This window comes from Miscanthus floridulus, chromosome 13, assembly GCF_019320115.1.
Source record: "Miscanthus floridulus cultivar M001 chromosome 13, ASM1932011v1, whole genome shotgun sequence".
NCBI lineage: Eukaryota > Viridiplantae > Streptophyta > Magnoliopsida > Poales > Poaceae > Miscanthus > Miscanthus floridulus.
Window position 1 is genome coordinate 82,076,461 of NC_089592.1, and position 8,950 is coordinate 82,085,410.

An 8,950-nucleotide genomic window follows, 5' to 3' on the forward strand; every position below is an offset into this window, starting at 1 on the left:
AAGATCATCAAGATGTAGTATATTGATTGGGATGAGATGCAGGAGAAGGAGGAGCCTGAGTTTGACAAGGTAATTAAAATTTGTGACAGGTTCCAACTTTCTGACATCATGGGTTTCTAGTATAATTGGAATGAGGAGGTCCTTGCATAGTTTCATGCCACATACTTCTATGAGCAGACCTCTGATGTGATTCACTAGATGACTGATGGTCGGTAGTACCGAGTCAACTTTGTCACTTTCAGCCGGATTCTTGGCTTTGGGGAGAGGAGCATAGAGGTTACACTTACATTCATGATGAGCCTCGACCTGAGATCCGCGATATCAGTTACATGTGGAGAGATAGAAGGATTGCGGATGGCAAGAGGAGTGGTCTACATGGCTTCTATTATATCCTCAACAACCTCATCGGGAACACCATCAACCCAAAGGATGGAGCAGCCTCAGATATTAATGGCTATGTGAGAAATGTGTTGGCTAGATTTGCTCTAGGTGGGGACAGGTTCAATGTCCCTAGATTCATGTGGACTGAGTTGAGATTTGCAGTGGAGGATGGGAGGAGGGGGCTGCCCTATGCCCCTTACCTCATGTTCATGATTGAGAGGGTCACTGGATTTTATTTTCTGAAGGATGGGATGCACATCGTCTATAAAATTGAGAAGACCCAGCCAGTTGCAGCTACTCAGGGAGCGGGGAGCTCTCATGCTCATGTAGATATCTCTGAATCTTCCCCCTCTAGGTCTCGTAGTGGAGGCAAGATGAAGAAGTTTGGTAAGTGGTTGAAGGCAATCTTCGGCAAGTGCACCTATGCAGCTGATAGAGCGTATGAGACACAACTTGAGCAGCGTCAATAGTGTGGACATGACTTCCACCACTTCCTCCTATTCCACCTCCTCCATAGTATGACCTTCCAAGTCTCTCCAACACAAATTCAGATGATGTGGATGATGATGATGAGGAGGAGCAGTAGGGACGTGCAGCATATTGGGATGAGACCCTAAGGGATACCGTCAGAGACCGGAGCCAAGGCGTTCCACTCATTCCACTCGCTACACCACCACTACTCACCATCAGGGCCATGCACGTATTGACTCCAATGACCATGATTGTGATGGTGGTGCCGGGACTGCTATAGGAGGTGATGATATTGATTGGACAGACATCCAGGGAGATGATGAGTAGGTGTTGATCTTTCTTCTTTTCTTCTCTTTTTGGTGCTTTATGCCAAAGGGGGAGAAAATTAGAGGGGTCAACAACTTTTCGCAGATGCTGCGCTTCATGTCCTATTTGATGAGTGTTAGTCTTCGCTAGGTGGAAAGTTTGAGAGTCGCTCAAAACTCTAAATTTTAAAATAATGCCACTATTTGACTCTTTGCGTATCAGATATGGACATGTATCGTTATGTGGATTAGAAGCCATCTATCGTTGTGTGGATTAGAAGTCATCTATCATTATGTGGGTTAGAAGTCATCTTATTGTGCTAGGTTGCATATCTTTTTTTGTCTAAGTTAGATGTGTGGTGCTCAACTCTGTCTTGCTCGTACAGTCAGGTGTGGCAGTACCGCACAATAGCAAGCACATGTCTGCATAAACTATCATTTGCATCATGTTTTACATGCCTGACACAGTATGCAGTACCCCATAAGAGCATGGATGAGGGGGAGCCCCATCACTTTCACTAAAATGTGAATCTTGGCTCCTTATGCCAATTTGAGAACTCAATTCTCTATTCACATACTTAGGGGGAGGCTCTACACCCATGGCTCAAAAATCTCAGTATTTATTTCATATCTTTTGTAAGCTCTAATTGGGTTGTCATCAATCACCAAAAAGTAGGAGATTGAAAGTGCAACTTGTTGATTCCTTTTGGACAATAATGCTCATTTCTTAGCTGCATTATCCTTCAGTGCTTTTGTAGTAATAAAACTAACTATCGTATTTGAAAGTGCAATCAAGCCCTAATTGTGGGTTTTTGTGATAATGACCATGCAATTAGAGAACTAATGAGATTTATTGAGATGACAAGCATGGAATTTATATTCAAGGATGCTACACGAAATGGAGTAGCCCCCAATTACAAATATAGATGGCTTCAAACTCAAAAGAGGTTTAAGATTCTTTTATATCTTGAATTTGAGTAGAGGAAAAGCCATACTATAAAGGGGGACACAATGCTTAAGCTAATATGTGCTACCAAGTGGTCAAACAACCACAAGCATCCTTAGATTCATAGCCAAGACAGTCTACACTTCACTATTACCCTTGCTGTCTTACATGGTGCGAGCTCCGACTCGCCCGACCCCTTAGGTGCGAGCTCCGACTCACCAAACCCCTTGGGCATGGTCTCCAATTTGTGCGACCCTTTGGTCATGGGCTCCGTCTCTTCCGACACCAACATTGCGGGCTTAGGCTCGCCCGACCCTTTGGTTGCGGGCTCCGTTTCACCCGACCCCAAGGTCACGGGCTCAGGCTTGCCCGACCCTTTGGTTGAGGGCTCCGTCTCACCCGACCCTAAGGTCATGGGCTCTGACTCACCCGACCCTTTGGTCAAGGGCTTCATCTTGCCTGACCTCTTTGGTGCAGTGTCCGTTGAGGGCTGGGGACATATATACCTTTCATTTTCTTCCCCAATGGCTATCTGTGATTTAAGTGACCGTTGGGGACTGGGGGGTATATATATCTTTCCCCTTCCTTTCTAACAGTAATGAACGAACCTGCTCTCTTCTTCCTCACTTCAGCACACCCAAAATGAACGAACCTGCTCTCTTCTTACTCACTTCAGCATGCCCAAAATAGAGTAGGAGCTCTCTCTCTCTCTCTCACTCGATTATTGACCTAAAGCCCCCAAGCAAATCCATTGATTTCTTCATCAATCCTTGAGGGAAAAGGGTCCAAAACTTAATTAGAGAGCAACTCCATTGATTCCCAAATTCTAAAGAGCACTTGGTTCATGTTTTAGCCGACGGTTGTGTTTGTTACTCTTGGAGCTTGGCTCCTAGCCGGCTAGAGCGTCGCCCGTGGAGCTTACCAACTTGTGTGGCAGCACCAAGAGGTTTGTAACCATCTCTTGAAGCTAGTAAACTCACCCCTCATCTCAAGAGTTCACTCTCTTGACTTAAGAACCAGGTAGGGTTGCACAGCCCTAAGCCTTAGTGGTATACCTCAACAACGTGGACTTAGGTAAGCCTTGGTGGCGAGCTAAACCATGGGATAAATCCTTGTGTCATCTTATGCTTGTGTTGCTACACTTGTGTTCTTATTGTTGTTGAGGTGATTTCTAGGATTGAGGCTGATCTACTTGTGTGTGGTGTTCCCACCACTTTCAGCTGTCGATCTGTGATCTACTCCCCTGCAGGAAGCTAAGAAATTTACTCGATCTAAATTTTGTTGGGTAGATTTTGAACTATGAACTAATCTCTTCTGGAGGTGCGACAGTGCCACACTCATAGAGCGGCAGTGCCATGGGTGAATTTGACTTTGGTTTGAGTTGAATTTTTAAAGGCCTATTCACCCCCTTTAGGCGTACCAGTGATCCTACATTATTCCCTCCTTTGTTTTGGGTTGTTTGTGACTTATTTGTAGCACTACTTCTAGTTGTGCGAGTAGTACTTTTACCTGCTGCTGTGGTAGCTATGAGTTGTGTTAGTGGCGGGCTTCTACCTGGTTTATCCTACGAATCAATAGTTGGAGGGAAAATGAGGTCCCATATTATGGACTATCACATGACAACATTAAACACTCTTCAGTTCTCAAACTACCTGCTGATGTGACATTTCTTCACTTTCTGTAGTTGTTACATTTCCTTCCACTCTGATCTTTATTGGCCTCCATTTAAATTTTGGTCAGAAAAATCATGAGTGGAGTTTGAAAGTACAAAAATGATGTTGTTTACATGTTCAAATTTCAGCAGATATGCATAATGTCTACACCAAAACAATGCCTTTGCAATATATGAGAAATAAACTGCTACCAGCATGGTTTGTAGCCAACTACCTGAGCCATTGATTTCAGTTCAACAAACTATCAAAATATTAAACCAGCGGGTAGGTATAGAACCTAGAGACACATAAACACATTAACTAAATCTATTGGGCAAGTTAAGATTTTACATTACTACCTGTTGTAATGATGCTTGTCCTTGTGCTGCTTGTAACATTGACATAAACTCTTGTCTAAGTGCTTCTCTATCGGCCTCTCTTGCCTTCATCATTTCTTCCATCTAACGCTTATGTTCTTCCCTTTCGGCCTCTTGAGATTCAATTCTTTCTTGTAGCTTCAAAAATGTGTCCATGAGTGCCGCATCCTGATGGACGCGATACTGGTATTCCTCAGACAATAGCTGCCTTCTAGTTGGGTACCTTGCCAAGTATCCATTAGCAAGGATCTTGGTTGATTTGCATTTTCTTGTTTCCTTGTAGGCTGACTAGAAAATCTGGTTTTGCTCCACGTAGATGATGTTTGCATCTTCATTTGTTTCCCTCTCTAAAATTTTACTGCTTGCATTATCCAAACAAAGAGAGTACAATAAAAGTAGTTAATTGAAAATGAAATTTTAGGCGTTCACTTTGCATCACTTAATAAGGTTTGTACAAACTGTATACTCACATAGACATCCCTAGATTCTTGGCTTGTCCATCGCCCATTGTTACTGTGCGTCAACATAAAAAGCTCCAAATCATTTGACTCATCACCAGCTACTAGGTCCCTCTAATTTGGCAAGAATGTAATAAATTAGCGATATTTCATCATGTAAGGAAGCATGGACATGTGCTTCTGAAGTTATTACCTACTCATAGCTACACTAAGAAAAAGACTTTGATCCTATCAGATGGTGTATCTTTACATTCTGCCGATTCTGAGAATTCTTGCTACTAATCCTCTGCACAAGTAGTTGATTCTAAAAAAATAGTGCAGTGCTCGAAACATAGCCTTTATTTCATTAAGTGCAGTTGGCAAGAATAAAATAAATGTCATCAAACCTGAAATTCTTCACTACCAAAATACAACACCAGACAGTGCCATTCAACAATGTCCAACTCTTCTGGCTTGTGCCTCATTCTCTCGTCATAGGTGGTGTACGCCCTGTACGTAGCACTAAATGTTGAGCTCCATCCTTTGTAATACTCATTTGCGATGGTCCATATCTTTTCCTATTTTCCTCGTTATCCTCAATGTCCCACTTATGCTGTTCAACATAAAACATAAATACTAGGTCACTTCTTAAATAATTTGGTAACAAAAATGTGTTCACAACCAAAAACAAATAAGAAGCTTACCATCATATCAGATGCTATTGATTTTTTTACATCTTCATGGTTATCTCTCCATGTTCTTACTCCAATGAGTGGTGCTTTTTCCTTGTAAACACTACTATTTCATCAGTAAATGTGCGTGTGTTCTCACCTGCAGCTCCTCCAAGTCTAGAGAATTGGAGTTTAAGCTTCGGACTGCCCTACTTGGATCTCTTGTGGGTGGCTACCAATCCTTTCACGACACCTCATACCTTCCTCTTTTGGGAGTCTTGTCAATCGAAATAATATACATTGCAAGTGATTAAATAAAATCACAATAAGCATTACTTACTGTTTCCTTGTGTTTTCTCACGCCGAGCATGAGATGGTAGGTTCAGAGGTGGTGTTGGATTGCTATCTTGACTTGAATTTAGTAAATCTATCTGATTCCTATGGTTGTCATATGCACCTGCAGACAATAGGTCACATGTGTAAGCTATAAATGGTTTGCGAAGGACTGATAATAATTTTGGGAAAAGTTGTTATATTAGTAATATCATCAAGTTGTCCTTGCACCCTTAACCATTCTTTGTAAGTCTTGACTGTGTCTTCCCTATATATATCTTTAAAATCTACGAAAACCATGCTGATATAAGTGATGTGGCCATTGCAATATAATATAATATAACCATTTAGAATAGGGCAACAACATAACTTACCCATGCATTGGCTCTCTTCCTTCATATTGTTAAGCCACACCTTGTAATCATCAATTGACTCATCTGTGGAGTCTTCACTAATTGATGCCATTCTTGACAATTTAATGGGTGTTATCTCTACATTTCGCTCTGTTATTTGATCCCTTGACAATACTAATCTGACCTCCCTCTCCTCCGCATTACTTGATAACATTGCATTTGCATCAACATCATATTCGATCTCGTTTAGTGTTGCTACAACATTACCACATCTCCTCTTGTAGTACAAGTAGTCCCTGGCACCATACCCCAAATTTGATTTCGTTGTTATTAAGTTACCAAATGCGATCGAATCCCTGTCTATTGTATTCTGAACAAATTCTTGTCCCCCCGGTGCCCCCTTGCAAGTGAAAGACATAGTCCATGTCTGTTCCGAGCTGTCACAGAATATAATGAGAAACATAAGCACAGGTGATGAAACAATATTTAAAGAAGGAACAACTTGAGAATGGCTTCGGGGAGGATTAACATCTTTTGGGGACAAGTGATGAAATAATGGAACACATCAGATGCATAGGAATAAGGCATTTCTTGATTCAGATAATAGCATATAGCAGTCCTCATCAAACTGATTGCTGAAAACCAGTGCATACACAAGCTGGAAGCCACAACCAGAATCTAAACATACTTGGAATAACAACTGTGCTATAACAGAAACTATTTTATGAACTTTAGCTAATACGAAAAGGCATTGCATTAACCAGCCAAAGCATGTCAGCAAAAAATATAGTCACAGCTTGCGTTTCACCTTTCCAATTTCCAGCAACATGGTTACAATAAACTATAAAATCTTTTAAAATAAACTGCAAAACCATTTAACTTAGTGCGGAAGGAATTGATTGGGCTGTTGCAGAAGCCTTGGCCTTTGCAACACTTATAGTGGAAAGCAAACATATTAGGCTATGTGTGGATTGTACTTTTGAGAAAAAAAATCAGAAAGAGCCTCTAGGGCAGGATATGATGTGCATTGTTTGGCGAATTCATGGTTCACGTAGCTACCTGAAAACATCAAAAAGTCTGTACTCTAATAGACTTTTTTTTTAAAAAAGTGTAACTTGAAACTTTTATTCAGATAGCAGATGTATTATAGTTATATTTATGAATATTAGACACTTCTTTCTACTCTGTTAGGCTCCAAAGGAATGCATCAAGCATCCAAACAGAGATGGCGAAATTAATCTCACAAGTACTACATGAGAAGAATAAAATCAAGGAGCTCTGTCAGTCAGTTAAAAAGAGAGCATGAATATAATACAACTAAGCCTATTATTAGGTTACAGTTCAGACACTTTCATACCAAGTAGACATAATCTGAACCATTTCTAAGCTGGAGCATGGTTACAAATATATGAGAAAAACTGCATAGCCAGTTGCGCTTGGGGAAGGGAGGGGATATTTTGTGCCCTTACCTATCGTCTGTCTGAGAGGAACACCGGCGGCTTTCTCGTCCTTGGCTGGCGTCACCTCCATCTTCATCGGCAAGAGGTGTCCTGGATGAAGGTGTCTGAAAAAGCGACATCGTCACCTTGGGTCTCGACATCGTGGAAGCAGGTGCGCGCGCCGATGCATGTGTTGCCGTGTTGCACGCAGGTACCGTTGCCGTTGCAGATGTGGGAAAAATTCGTGACAACATGCAACACATGGGAACATATATATATATATATATATATATATATATATATATATATATATATATATATATATATATATATATATATATATATATATATATATATATATATATATATATATATACCCATGGCCTCGAGGGCCCAATGTGGCCGCAGAGCTCGACCCCCCTTAGGACCGGGCCTGACTGGCATTCTAGGAGACGACACATCTAGGGCGCCGGCCGAAGGTTGCTGGCCAGGCGCGCCCGATCCAGATGATGATCGATCTACGGGGAGAGTCGCATGCATCTCTAACCAACATAACGTTCACATATGCTGTTGGGTTCTAGACTAAGAAAGGCCCACCAAATACTTTAGCCTATAGCAACACAAAAAAACGTGGCAATAGTAACATGATATTGCATCCATTTAGGATTATAGTTGCAATAAGTACCTAACAATTGCAATGCCATAGAAGATTATTGCAACCCCAAAAAACTGTGGCAATAGGAACATGCTACTGCAACCATTTCAGAATTCTTGTTGCAATAACCACCTAGCAATTGCAACACCACTGAAGACTATTGCAACCCAGAATAACCATGGCAATAGTTACAAGCAAAAGCAACCAAATTCAATATAGTTGCAATAACACCAAGTAATTACAACGAAAATCAATACTAATGCAACTCCAAAGCGCCATGGCAATAACGCCAACTAATCGCAACACAATTCTAAAATAGTTGCAGTAGCAGACTCCTGTTGCAACGACAAACCACACATATTGCAACACATTTAGTCCGTTGCATTATAGGCATATATTACAACCATTTTACGGAAATGTTGCAATATGACCCCCTATGGCAACCAAATTAGTGGTGTTACAATCGTGTGGCGTGGCATTAGAGGAAAATCCTTGTAGTGCTATGTAGTGTTGTGGGGGAATATGGTGGTAATTATTGATAGGATACCTTACATGTTTTGTTAAAACATTAATTGCACATAATTTTAAGTGAGCAAAACTGGGAAAGTTCATATGGTACCTTGCACGTAATAAGTTGTCATTTTTCCTAGATTGAATACCATGGAAACCCTCATCCCCTTCAGCTTCAAAGTTCAAACCCATCCATGCCGGTTATAGAGACGACAGAAAATAAGTAACATGGATATATATAGGTGAGTATCTCTACCTTTTTTATCCTGGTTGGGATAAGAGTTATTTTTAGTACTAGCTCTAGTTATTGTGTGTCGGTAGGGATGACTAATAGAGTACCTAAGTGGCATAAATTTTAATGCGGGTTAAGATATTTTTATCCATGTTCTTGTCCGTTTCAACTAGGGACCGTGGATTCTA

The 8,950-nt window shown here is 41.0% G+C and overlaps 1 pseudogene; it reads right to left on the bottom strand.

The window, feature by feature from the left end:
• Positions 1-4,598: 4,598 nt before the first annotated feature.
• LOC136500161 (uncharacterized) lies at positions 4,599-7,628 on the bottom strand (annotated as a pseudogene).
• Between the last annotated feature and the right edge of the window lie 1,322 nt (positions 7,629-8,950).